Source organism: Nomascus leucogenys, chromosome 1a, assembly GCF_006542625.1.
Source record: "Nomascus leucogenys isolate Asia chromosome 1a, Asia_NLE_v1, whole genome shotgun sequence".
Lineage (NCBI taxonomy): Eukaryota > Metazoa > Chordata > Mammalia > Primates > Hylobatidae > Nomascus > Nomascus leucogenys.
This window is the reverse complement of record NC_044381.1, coordinates 79,880,999-79,895,895: the sequence shown is the minus strand read 5'-3', so window position 1 is coordinate 79,895,895 and position 14,897 is coordinate 79,880,999. Positions and strand designations below refer to the sequence as shown.

The 14,897-nt window shown below is 35.8% G+C and overlaps 1 protein-coding gene across 1 annotated transcript in view; it reads left to right on the top strand.

Annotated features, from left to right (window-relative positions):
* The window catches only part of KCNH5 (potassium voltage-gated channel subfamily H member 5), a 351,733-nt gene that overhangs the window by 67,213 nt on the left and 269,623 nt on the right, over positions 1–14,897 (top strand). The window lies entirely within an intron of this gene.

Genomic DNA, 14,897 nt, shown 5'->3' with positions numbered 1-14,897 from the left:
ACATATGATAACAATGGTAGAGTTAACATTAAGATAAACTTTTATGAAACAGCAATTTTGAATTTTTGTCCCTTTGGTTTCTTCCTCATAGCTTTTGCTATACATTTTGTCTGAGTATATTTGTGGATATTGGATGACGTATTAGTCCATTTTCACACTGCTATAAAGATACAACCTGAGACTGGGTAATTTATAAACAGAAGAGATGTAATTGACTCACAGTTCCACATGGCTGGAGAGGCCTCAGGAAACTTACAATCCTGGTGGAAAGAAGCAAGGATCTTCTTCACATGGCAGCAGGAGAGAAAAAGGAGCACAGGGGAAACTGCCACTTTTAAAACCCCCAGATCGCATGAGATCTCCCTCACTGTCATGGGAACAGCATGGGGAAAAACTGCCCCCATAATCTAATCACCTCCCGCCAGGTCCCTCTCTTGACATGTGGGGATTACCATTTGAGATGAGATTTGGGTGGGGACACAGAGCCAAACCATATCAGATGACTTCTGATGTCTGGTCTAATGTAAGGCTCTGCTTCTTCAGTGTTATCAGTGCACCTAGAAGTACTTAAAATATGTAGAAGCTTAAAAGACCACTTCATCCACAGCTTCTCAGCCTCTAACTTAGTAGTGGATGATATTTAAGTTGTTACACCAAGCTAATAGGATACAACCAGTAATTTCAATTCATAATATATAGAAGAGTCAATATAGAATGTATCTGTTATTAAAATGTGTTCATAATGATAATATTACTAACTTAATTGTCCTAAGATGTTCCTAGAGATTCTACTCTGTAGACTGCTCAGATGGAAACTTCTTTACTCTGTTATTATTATTATAATACATTGTAATATATTATTATTTCTCTATGTGTGTTGGGAGATAGATTGAAATTTTCTTCAGTGACTTTTTCTATAAAATATTTACATTCAATCAACTATAATAATAGAAATATTATTTCCCCCAAATTTAAGTGTAGACATTGTATTTTTTATACTGTATATGTAATTATTACTTTATAAATTATGGGAAAAAAGAAATCATAGTAATTCATTTTCCACGTTTTGAGTCCACTGACATCAAAGTTTTAAAGATTTTTTTTTTCAAATATATCTTCTGAAGTGAGTTAAAGGAGTTAATTTTGAAAATACAAATCACATGATAGGGGACAATAAGCAGTATTTATGTTTTGTACACTACACAGATGATTACATTAATACATTGAGATTTTGGTTATTTAGAACATAGGCCTAAAGATTTTAATAAAAGCAATCACTCATGTGGAATCTAGAAAAGTTCATCTCATATACAGTAGAATGATAGTTACCAAGGGGTGGGGTGAATGGAGAGATGGTTGAAGAATACAAAACTTCAGTTAGATGGAACTAAATTCAAGAAATCTATTATACAACATGGTGACTATAGTTAACAATCAATGTACTACATTCTGGAAAAATGCTAGGAAAGTGGGAGTAAAGTGTTCTCACCACAAAAATGATGACTATGTGAAGAAACACATACGTTAACTAGCTAGATTTAGTCATTCCACAATGCATACATACTTAAAAGCGTCATGTTGTACATAGTAAATACATGCAATTATTTCTGTCAATTAAAAATAATCAGAAGATTGGCTTGATTAGTATTACAGTAAATATATTGTGTAATAATAACATTTATAATTATATGTAACACTGCAATAATATATATTAAAAGATTCTCTCAACTTTGCTCAATTCAAGAAATGCAAAGTAAATGTACACTAAATACAATTTTCTTTTTTCTTTTCTTTTTTTTTTTTGAGACAGAGTCTTGCTCTGTCGCCAAAGCTGGAGTGCAGGGGCACTGTCTCGGCTCACTGCAAGCTCCGCCTCCCGGGTTCACGCCATTCTCCGGCCTCAGCCTCCCAAGTAGCTGGGACTACCGGTGCCCACTCCACTAAATACAATTTTCATTTATCACGCTGCAAAGACCGAAACTATGTTAGGACACTAGGCTGTTGAGTGTAGTAGCTAAGTAGGCACACCGCTCAAATCTCCTTTCATCAACACGTGCTGTGTGGAGTACAGTCAGCAGCACCCTGGGTCCAGCTCCTGGCTTTAGAAAGCCAATTGTTACCATCTCTTCTCAACTCAGCATTTAGTGATCTCACAGTGGTAGCTTGAAATTAGCCACAGTGGGAGTATTTACACTACAGAAAGTAGCAAAAGCTACAAATTAAGGCCTTTTAAAAAAACTTTCTGTAGAGCTCGTTGTTAATCATTTTCCAACACATCACTGAACACAGTTCACTGAAGGCTGCTGCCTTTTCTGATCACCTGCAGCTCACATGTTGAAGCTGGGCTCACACATTTCCCCAGGGCTGCTCCCCGTCAATGTCTGAGTATAGTAGGAATACTATAACTTGTCCATACCTGCAACTTTTGCTCTGGGACTATCCATTTACTGTGTAAAAGTGTAAGCTTTTTCTTCCTACCTGAGTCTTCCTTCCCACTTTCACAGGTGTTAGACCTGCATTGTAGTCCAAAGGCTCTTTGTGTTCCCCTCCTCCCCATTTTGTCCTTCCCAGGCATTTACCTCAGTAGAATTCTTGGGTAAATAACCCTGGCTTGGCATCTACTCCTTACAGAACCTCAGTTGATCAAGTGGGATGTGGTGCGTCACTCTCATATACTGCCCAGGGGAGAATGAATTGGTAAAATCTCTATAAAGATCAGTTGGCAATGTCTCATTTTAAAAAACAGAAGACCCTAGATGCAACCACTTTCAAATTTTTTCAGGGGATTCTTTTATTATTTGCTTCCATGTCACCAAACAACATGATTGCATATCTACCTCTTGGTTTGTCAATTTTAGGTTTTGTCTTTGACTTCTCAACATGAAAGGTGAGATTTTAGCTCCCCTTTCTGCTTTCTCTCACTATTTACATGCACCATTTTCATCACCTCATTCTCACAATATATCATCCTTTTGATTCAATAAATATTAAGTGTTGATATTATTATTATTGTTATTATTATTATTTTTGGAGACAGAGTCTTGCTCTGTCACCCAGGCCAGAGTGCAGTGGTATGATCACTGCAACCTCTGCCTCCCAGGTTCAAGCGATTCTCCTGCCTCAACCTCCCCAGCAGCTGGGACTAGAGGCGCGCACCACCACACTCGGCTAATTTTTTAAAATGTTTTTAGTATTTCACCATGATGGCCAGTCTGGTCTTGAACTCCTGACCTCAAGTGATCCACCCACCTTAGCCTCCCACAGTGTTGGGATTTCAGGCGTGAGCCACTGGGCTTGACCAAGTGTTGATATTATTATGACTGCAAATATGCCCTTTATAGCTGATCCTTGCAGCATGCTGTAATTACTTTTCCTTTTCTGCACTTTCCATTTTTCTGCGAGCTGATAACTGTCTGATTTTATGTTTTCTATGTTCTTATCACTAATTCAACCACAAAGTTCTCTGACAATTATCTAAATCTCCCTTCATTACATTGATGCAAGAAGTATTCTATCGATATCATTTTCTTAAACAAACCACTCTTTACTCTTTCACCTGATTGATAGTTAAGCTAGCTGTAATATTCTTGGCTAGAGATAATTTTCCTTCAGAATTTTGAAAGATACAATGCCATTGTACTCCTCCAGTAATTCTGATAAGAAACTTGAAGTCATCATGATTTCTGGTCCTTTACATGTGACCTATTTTCTCTTTCTGGAAGTTTCATATACCTTCTTGTCCCAAGGTTCTGTAACTTTCTGATGATATGCCTTTGTGCAGATCTATTTTCGTCAGTTTTGATGGGTATTAACTAGGTGGTCCTTTTCAGCCTGGAAAAGCATGACTACTGTCTTGATATTTTTTCCTATTATGATTTTCTCCAACCCTCTGACCTTTTCTAAATTGTCTTTCTTTCTGGAACTCCTTTTATTCAGATACTGTACCTATGAGACCAGTCCTGTAATTTTTTATTTTTTATTTTTTGTTTTTTTGAGATGGAGTCTCGCTCTGTCACCCAGGCTGGAGTGCAGTGGCGCGATCTCGGCTCACTGCAAGCTCTGCCTCCTGGGTTCACGCCATTCTCCTGCCACAGCCTCCTGAGTAGCTGGGACTATAGGCGCTGCCACCACACCTGGCTAATTTTATTTTTGTGTTTTTAGTAGAGACGGGGTTTCACCATGTTAGCCAGGATGGTCTCTATCTCCTGACCTCGTGATCCACCCGTCTCGGCCTCCCAAAGTGCTGAGATTACAGGTGTGAGCCACTGCGTCTGGCCAATTTCCTTTTTTTTTTTTTTTTTTAAATCTCTTATTTTCCAATCCTTTATCTTTTTGCTACACTTTCTGGGAGATTTCTTCCACATTATTTTCTAACTCTCTTTGTCCCTAATAATGCTTTTCTTGCTTAAGGTCTAGTTTGCTTAATACTATTACAGCTAAATTTGCTTTTGTATAGTTGGTGTGTATTTGGTCTGTATATTTCTGGATATTTTATGAGTCATGTATAGATTCTGAAAATCTCTTTAACAGGCAAGTTTAATCTGTTTACATTGGTTGTGATTAATTACGTTTTGATTTACTTAGTACATCTTATTTTCTATTTTTAAATGCCTTATCTTTGTTTTTTGTTGTTTTCTTTTTCCTTTTGTTTTTCCAGGTTTTGGATTGATTGAACTTTTCTTTAATCTCTTAGATTCCTCCTACTGGTTTGGAATTTTTTCTGTTAATTGATTACTCTTACATTTTTAACATCAGTGTTTGACTTAACAGATTCCAGAAGCTTCTAGGTATCTTTACCTTTCTTCATTTAATTCAAGGACTGCTGTTCCCCTTCATGTTTCAAATTATTATTGTCTTTTATTTTGGATCTACACTATTTTTAATTTTTTCCTTTTAAAATATGATTGTTTTATTAATATTTAATTGTCAATTCTTATTTAGATTTATCCACATGTTTATCAGCTTCTTCATTCATACTATTTTATGCATTCTTTGCCTTTTTTCTGTGTCAGTTCCTGTAGATTGGCTCTTTATTACCCCTTATTATAACATTCACCTTTCTGGAACATATTTCTTTCAGGAAGCCTGCCTGTGTCATTCCCAAGCAGCTTTAATTAATATCTTCACCATATTTCATCTTCACTTATGTATATGTATGCGCCTTAATATAGTTAAAAATATTTTTTTCTTTTGTTGATTTGTGTGTGTTCATAAGCACTATATCAGCTGTTGGATGTTCTGGAGTCTTGTGCCTTGTCTAGGACACGTTTGTTTTGAGACTTTGAGAGGGTTACTCTGGTTCTCAGTTTCCATGATGTAAAACAAGGAAAGGAGTGTATAGCTAAATTACTTATATCACAAGGTGGTTATAAGGAATAAATGGGAAAAGGGATACTAATAAATTTTGCTTGTAGAATTCTGCAAATCTGGTGGGGTATTATTATTTCATTTGTATGTGTTTGTTTCCTCAGCTGGATTATAAATCCTGTGATGGTGAAGAATGTGTCTTCCATCTCCTTGGTATTTCTTCATTGCTCTTAAGGCATACTGGTGACTTACTGACAGGAAGCAGTAAAATGTTAGCAAGGTTTTAGTAAATTGTACAATGACATAAAAATAAAATAGAACTTAAACCTGAAGAGGAAGTACATTAATGGTGACTTGGGAATAAGCGAGAATATGAGTCTGAAAATTACGATATAATCCTTTTACATGATGCAAGTGCAGAATGACTTGGAAGACTTAATAACATTCTTTATTTTCAAGATTGTCGACGTGCTCTCTGAAGGTAGTTTGGTTTACTAGGAATTCATGAACTGAATATGTGATTCTTTAAGAAAATTGTGAGGCAGAAAAGACAGATTCCATTAAAGAAGGCATTCTGTTTGAAAAGGAGGAACATAAATTTTCTAAAAGCCGTAAGCAGAGGGTAAAAGAATGTTGTCACTAAGAATCCAAAGGATAGGATTGAGCTTCTTTGTAGTATGCATTTGAACACAGCTTTGGGAGGTTCAGGGAGCTTGATTTTGGGGATATTAGAGGGAGTTGAGCCATAGAACATCATCAAAGATGGAGCAGCTGCAGATAACACGCTGTTTGGTAGCATAGGAGGATTTAGGAAATATGATACATGGGGAATTTTGATGATAATGAGTTGTCTTAATAAGTGATAAACATAAAAACTAGGTCAAAAATGAAATTGGGAAAAGATAACTCATGCATTGCTTTAGGAGAAAGAATGAATAGAACAATGACTGCTAAGTGGAAGTATATAAATACTTTTAATTTTCAGAAAAGTTCATGGAAGATAATTTTCTAAATTATTGTTTTGTCATGAATTATGCTTGTCAGGCTGCCACATGCATTATTTCACTTTATCCTGTATAATTACATTAATAATTTTTATTTCTGATCTAGTCATTAAAACAAGAACTGGAAATCAGAAAGGCTAATTGTGCTTCTAGACTTCAGTAACTTTTGTCAGCCTAGAATCCTCTTTGTCCCTTTTTCTTGCCATCTCAGACTTTCTACAAAGAATAGCATGTTAGAAATTGTTATTTAGTACAGTTGGCTTGCCATTAGCTTTTCATTAAAGTGTATAGATAATTTAAAATAATATTTGAGTGGTATAACTAGGATGTACCTAATTTTTCTGTTTGTTTTCCTAGTTTTAATCTTATTAAATCCATATAAATACTGCCTGTCTAAGTTTGTTATGTGCTGCCATAGCAAAATACCACAGGTTGGGTCATTTATGAAGAACAGCAACTTATTTCTCACAGTTCTGGAGACTAGGAAGTCCAAGGCACTGGCATCCGGTGTCTTGTGGGGGCTGTCCTCACATGGTGGAAGGCGGAAGAGCAAACAAGACAAATGATGTGTCCTCACATAGCAGAAGACAGCAAACCGCTTCTGCAAGCCCTTTTGATAGCAGCATTAATCCATGCATGAGGGCAGATCCCTCATGACCTAAATGCATTCTATTTGTCCTCATCTCCCAACATTATTGCATTGAGGATTAAGTTTTAACATATATATTTGAGGGGACAAACCAATCAAACCAGAGCGCTACCCAATCCTTCTTGGAATTAGTTGATTTTTCTTTTCACTGTGATTCCCAGCTGATGATAGCATGCCGACATTGAGTCCTAAGCAATCTGCTTTTAAATCTAACTTTGTAAAGAGTGTAAGCCTTTTTAAAAATAGACTTTATTTATTTATTTATTTATTTTTTATTTTTATTTTTTATTATTATACTTTAGGTTTTAGGGTACATGTGCACAATGTGCAGGTTTGTTACATATGTATCCATGTGCCATGTTGATTTGCTGCACCCATTAACTCGTCATTTAGCGTTAGGTATATCTCCTAATGCTGTCCCTCCCCTCTCCCCCCACCCCACAACAGTCCCCGGAGTGTGATGTTCCCCTTCCTGTGTCCATGAGTTCTCATTGTTCAATTCCCACCTATGAGTGAGAACATGCAGTGTCTGGTTTTTTGTCCTTGCGATAGTTTACTGAGAATGATGTTTTCCAGTTTCATCCATGTCCCTACAAAGGACATGAACTCGTTATTTTTTATGGCTGCATAGTATTCCATGGTGTATATGTGCCACATTTTCTTAATCCAGCTTATCGTTGTTGGACATTTGGGTTGGTTCCAACTCTTTGCTATTGTGAATAGTGCTGCAATAAACATACATGTGCATGTGTCTTTAGACCGCTTTTAGGTTTGTAGCAAAATTGAGGAGGTGCAGAGATTTCCCATGTACGCTTTGCTCCCAAACATGCATAGATTCTCCCACTATGGAAATCCCACACCAGAGTGGTACATCTGTTACAATTAATGAACCTACATGACTATATCATTATCATCCGAAGTTGATCATTTCTAGTGGCTTTCACTCTTGATTTTGTACATTTAATGGGTTTGGACAGAAGTATGATGACATGTATCCTCCATTACAGCATCACACAGATTAGTTTTACTGTCTTAAAATTTTTTTCATGCTCTGCTTATTCTTTTCTCCTTCTCTGCTAACCCGTGGCAACCACTGATTCTTTGTGTCTCCATAGTTTTGACTTCTCTAAGTGTCATATAGTTAGAATCAGATAGTTTGTAGCTTTTTCATCTTGGTTTCTTTCTCTTAGTAATATGCATTTAAGGTTCTTCTGTGTTTTTTCAAGCCTTGATAGCTCATTTTTTTTTCTGTGCTGAATAACATATCATTGTCTGGATGTATCACAGTTTATTTATTCATTCACCTACTGAAGAACATGTTGGATGCTTCCAAGTTTTGGCAAAATTATGAATAAAGCTGCTATAAACATTCATGTGCAGGTTTATATGTGGACATAAGTTTTAAACATATTTGTGTAAATACCAAGAAACATGATTGCTGAATCATATGGTAAGACTATGTTTAGTTTTGTAAGAAACTTTCAAACTGTCTGTCTTCCAAAGTGGCAGCCCATTATGTATTCTCATCAGCGATGAATGAGAATTTCTCTTGTTCCATATCCTGCCAACATTTGGCAGTGTTAATATTTTGGAGTTTGACTATTCTAATAGGTGTGTAGTGGTATCTGTTTAAATGTATCTGTTTTGATGTTTTAAATTTTGCAATTGACAAATGGCATATGTTGCTGAACACCTTTTCATATGGTTAATTCTCATAGGAATATCTTCTTTGGTAAGATGTGTGTTCGGATCTTTTGTGCATTTTTTTATTGTTGTTTTAAGAGTTCTTTTTAGTTTTTAGGTGATAGTACTTTATTAGATGTCTTTTGCAAATACTTTTTCTCAGTTTGTGGCTTGTCTTCTCATTCTTTTGACTGTGACTTTTGCAGAGCAGAATTTTACATTTTAATGAAGTCCAGCTTATCGATTATTACTTTCATGGATTGTGCCTTTGGTGTTGTATCTATAAAGTCATTGTCATACTCAAGGTCATCTAGATTTTCTCCTATGTTGTCTTCCATAAGTTTTATAGTTTTGCGTTTTTTATTTTATATGATTCATTCTGACTTAAATTTTGTGAAGTGTGTAGGGTCTGTGACTAGATTCACTTTTTTTTTAATGTGGCTATCCAGTTGTTTCATCACTATTTTTTGAAAAGACTATGTTTGTTCCATTGCATTGCCTTTTTGCCTTTGTCTAAGATTAATTAGTTGCTTATATTTAAGTGGGTCTATTCCTGGATTCACTATTCTGATCAGTTAATCTATTTGTCTATTTTTTCTCCAATGCCGTACTCTCTTTATTGCTATAATTTTATAGTTAGTCTTAAAGTCATGTAGCATCAGTCTTCTGACTTTGTTCTTCAACTTCCATATTGTAGTGGCTATTTTGAATTTTTTGCCTGTCTATATAAGCTTTGGAATCAGTCTACTTGTATCAACAAAATAACCTGCTAGGTTCTTGATTGGATTTTTGTTGTCTCTAGTTCATTTTGAGAAGAACTGACATCTTGACAATATTGAGTCTTACTATCCATGAACATGAAATATCTCTTCATTGATTTAGTTCTTCTTCGATATATTTAATCAGTTTTGTAGTTTTCCTCATAGATCATGTACACATTTTATTAGGCTTATATTTAAGTATTTTGGGGAGGGCTAAAGTAAATGGCATTATGGTTTTTTATTTCAAATTCCACTTGTGCCTTGCTGGTATACAGAAAAGCAATTGCCTTTTGTGTATTAACCTTGTAACCTGGAACCTTGGTATAATTACTTATGAGTTTCATGGTTTTTGGTCAATTTATTCATATTTTCTATATAGATAATCATCTCATCCATGGATAATCATCTGTGAACAATGACATTTTTATTTCTTCCTTCCCAGTACCTTTTCTTGTTTTATTGCATTAGCTAGAATTTCCATGATGAGTTTGAAAAGAAGTGATGAGAGGGAACATCTTTGCCTCGTTCCTGATCTTAATAGGAAAGCTTCTAGTTTTTCATTCTTGAGTATGATGTTAGTTGTAGGGTTTTTTTTGTTTTTGTTTTTTGTAGATGTTCTTTATCATGTTGAAGAATTTCCTCTCTACTTGTAGTTCGTTGAGAGTATTTTATCATGAATCGATGTTGGATTTGTTAAATGGTTTATCTACATCCATTGATATGATCATGCCATTTTCCTTTAGCTTGTTGATATTATGGATTACATTAACTGACTCTCAAATGTTGCACCAGGTTTGCATACCTAGAACCAAATCCAGTTGGTCACTGTGTATACTTTTTAAAATACATTGTTAGATTAAAATTTTTTAAATCAAATATTAACAAAACTAATATTTTGTTGAGAATTTTTACATCTATGTTCATGAGAGATATTGGTTTGTACTTTTCTTGTAATGTCTTTGTCTGGTTTGGTATTGGTCCTCTCCCTGTGTCCATGTACTCTCATTGTTCAGCTCCGACTTATGAGTAAGAACATGTGGTGTTTGGTTTTCTGATTTTTAAAATCCTTTCAAAGAATTAGCTTTTAGCTTTGTTGATTTTTAAAAATTTGTGTCCTATTTTCAATTTCATTTATTTCTTCTTTAATTTTTATCACGGCTTTTCTTTGACTTACTTTGGATTTCTAGTTTGCAAAGGTGAAAATTTAGATTATTGATTTTAGATTTTTCTTCTTTTCCAGCATATGCATTCAAAGCTATACATTTCCCTGTAAGCACTGATTTTGTGATATCCTATCCTACACATTGTTAAATTGTATTTTCATTTTCGTATAGTTCAAATTATTTTAAATTTCTTTTGAGATTTCTTCTTTGACTCTTGTTATTTAAAAGTGTGTTATTTAATCTCCAAGTGTTTGGGTATTTTTCAGATATTGTTTTGTTATTCATTTCTAATTTAATTCCATTGTGACCTGAAAGCAGACATTGTATGATTTCTATTCTTTTAATACACATAGTGATTCTAATAACACTTTAAAAATCATTTATATTCATATTGAGTTTTGGATTAGTAGCTGATCTATACTCATCTTTCATCTATAGGCTCAGAGCAGGTGTGTTGGTGACCCTATTTGGCATCCTTTAATTGTACTTCAAGTAAAGAATTCAAATCCAGCAAAGATCTTTAGAGAACTAATGGTTAGGTATTATGCTTGTTTCTGGAAGAATCTCCAAAGCAGAGATTGTGTCTCTCTAACTCATCTTGGATTTGTATACCTACCAAGATGCCTGACATCTAATTGCTACCCTACAAATATTTCTATTGAAGTGAATGAGGCATACCACATTTCCTAACTGTACATACTTTTTGTTAATAATGGGAAAGATATGGCTAGAGGGAAACCTTTGTGGCATAATCTTAGCTGTGCTCTAAACTCTTTCTTCTCACAGACTGTAGGGCATATCCTTTGACCACTATGTTCACATTTCCTCTCATGAGTTGCTTTCCATGAGTATTCTTATGCTGTCATGTAAATAATCCTCCAGTCAGATGACCTGCCCTACCAGGTTTCCATACATGTTTAAGGATTACCTTAGGGTTAAGCCTCCAAGCTGTGATCTCCCACTGGGATTGCAAAGTATTGTGGACAAATAAATACAAATTAATACAAAGATGAACAAGACACAGTCTCTGAACAGATACCTACCTTCTACTTTGAGGGAAAAACTTTCTCACAAACTATTCGCGGGTGTAAATAAAAGAGGGGTCAGGGTGAAGGAAGAGATAGGGAAAAAATTTGGAGAAAGGGTAAGAGTCAGCCTTAAGTTCCAAACTGAAACATGGTGGCTGTCGTCTAAGCTTCTAAATTCTATTCCTGATGGGCATTGGTAGAGAATGTTATCATGGTTGGGTAACACACAGCTTTAAAGATAGACGTTCTTAGATTTGAAAAGTTTGGTGATGTTGCAGGAACATTCTTTTGCATGAATTTCCAGTGAGACAAAGCAGTCTGTCTAACTGAGGGAATTAGTTTTGAGAGGATAGGAAATAACAAGCAATGAGGATAGCATTGGGCTTCCTTTATTTGATTTTCTTGTTTACATAAAATTTTTTTTATCTGTACTGATCTTCATTCATGATAAATTGTTCCTATTGTTAAGCATCAGGGGATGATTCTAACATAGAGGCAAAGAAGGTTGAAATATATTGGAATTTGTGTGTTACAGCTAACTGTTAAACAGTTTTTACCTTAACTAATTATGAATACTTGCATAGAGGGTACTGTTTATTGTCTTTCTGTGCAATAATTATCCCCATGCTTGAGAAATTGTAGTTTTGTTACTCTGCTTTTGGGGAAATTCCAGTGGAGTTCATCCCTACTTCATTTAGCCTTTTTAATACTTCGTTTTATTCCCTGATGTCACTGCTTTCACACAACACACACTAACTTATAAAGAACGTGTTTGTCTTTGTATTGAATTTCTTCATCTTTAAGGAGTGTTGTTTATATTTCGGTAAAGGGTTAACAAAATTATTTCTTCTTCTGCTTGAGAATTTGACCTTTGGCTAGCAGTCTTCCTCTGCTTCTCTGGGAATTGATGAAGGGAACATGTCATTTATGTTTCTAGGCAATATTACTTATGTTTTAAAAAATGGCTGGGCGTGGTGGCTAATGCCTGTAATCTCAGCAGTCAGGGAGGCAGAGGAAGGAGGATCGCTTGAGCCCAGGAGTTTGAGGACAGCCTGGGCAACATACCAGGACCCCATCTCCACAAAAAGGAAAAAAAATTCCCTCATCAGTAAATTACATCTAGACTGTGAGGAACTTTTAATAAACTATAAATAACTTGATAAGGACACCATAGCTTATGGGTTCCTTGAATGATGGAGCTTTCAGAGTTCCATCAGATATGAGCATATGTCTTGTGGGACTCCGAAAACTATGCCTGTGGCATTGTTATTGGAAGTATTAGATTAGGTAGAGCATGAGGCTGTCAAAAGCTACCTCCCCAAACATTACCAACACAACCTGTTAAAAAGACAAAGCTGAGTTGAATTTATTGCTTACCACAGTAAAAGGAAACACTGCCGTGCAAAGCTCTGGTAGTGTACTCAGAGCAGGAAAGACAAGGACAGAATGGATTAAGAATGGAAAGTTTGATTTAAGGTAGGTTTTTAAAAACAGGGAGGGGCTGGGGAGTGGGCTTTATTAGAACTGGGTAAAGTTCAAGAATATGATACAATAGCACAGGATTGGAGGAAACAGCGAGGCAAGGATTTTGAAGGAAAGAATTCAAAGAATCTCAGGACATAAACTGTCTGCAGATACTTTTCACTAAAGAGTTAATAGGTCTTTGCAAAGTTCCTGTAATAAAAAAATCAAACCATTTATCTGAGCAGGAGAGTGCTGGAGAAAGAAAGTCATGCTAAGGGAGACAGAGGAATAGTCCAAAGTCATGTTAACGTAGACAGTAAGATAGAGTTTTAGTTTTCAGTGTCCAGGATGAGTGAGAGTAGTGGTGATGGTGAGATTAGACTATTTCTCAAGGCTTTTAAGTCAAGATGGCTCCAGTACTTGCTGACTGAGTCTTATTTTCTCACTTTTAAGTTGTCTTCTTGGGGAGACAGGGGACAGGGAGCATAGCTCTTTGGACTGCTACACAAACTACTATGAGGTCTATGCCCATGGAAGAGGATGCTAATACTGCCCTTTTGATGAGCAGTGATTTCTATTCTGTGCCCTTCTGAGTCTACTGATAAATAAGCATGATTGACGATAGTAGTGTTTGAATGTTTAGTTGATCAGCATTGCAGATACAAATACAGAGTTTATGATCAAATGCCCGGTGTGCACTTTCCCAGAAGATGCTAGTTTCCATTGTGATTTGTTTGTTTTTGGGTAATTGTGTCAGGAAAAATCAGCCATCTTCAGTTACATTCACATTTATACACAGGATTACACTGAGTTGTGAATGGCCTTCCCCCAAAACTTTTACAGATGTTGCAATTGTCCTGGTCACAGTAAATTAAGAGGTCTATATCATGGAAACCAGTGCAAAAATTATTTTACCATAGATTACAGATTTTTAGATTTGCTCAATTTTATATTCAATATGATGCTACTGGAATTTTAGAACCACTTCTTCTTGTCTTCAATATTGAAATCTAACAAGTTTAAAAAAAGAACATCTATTTAATGACATCTTACCTATGATGGCAAAGAAAGTAATTATTTTTAGGAAATATACAGTCTCCATGTACAGAAGCCTGCCAGTACATATGGTAAACATATCACTAGGACTGATCACTAGATCAATTGTTAAATTTCTGCTCTTTAGTGTTATGAATGATTGTGTATTTGGTTTGACTTCTGAGATGTGGTAGTACATTGAAAAATATACAGGGATGGCTGTCTTAGTCCATTTTGTGTAGCTATAACAGAATACCTGAGGCTGGGTAATTTATAAAGAAAAGAAGCCTATTTAGCTCACAGCTCTGCAGGTTAGGAAGTTCAAGAGCATGGCCCTGGATTCTGATGAGGGTTTTCATGCTGCATCGTAACCTTGTGGAGAAAGGACAAGCAGACGTATGAGGAGAGACAAACCCCAAACAGTGCCCTGGCTCTAGAAAAATCTACCGTTGCAGGAACTTACCCATTCTTTTAAGAATGAATCCAGTCTTGCCAGAGTGAGAACTCACCCACTACCATGAGAACGGTACCAAGACGTTCATAAGAGATTCACTCCCATGGCTTAAATACCTCACACTAGGCCCCATGTTCCAACACTACCACATTGGGGATCAAATCTCAACTTGAGTTCTGGTGAGACAAACCACATGCAAACTACAGCAACAACATAAGAAGGATTTATTCTTCTCTGAATGTCATCCTTTAAATGAAAAAAACAACAAATCCCTTACTTGATTTCATTCATTTGTTCACCTCTCTTTCTATATATATATTGAGCTACTCCTTTATTATAAGTATTGGGG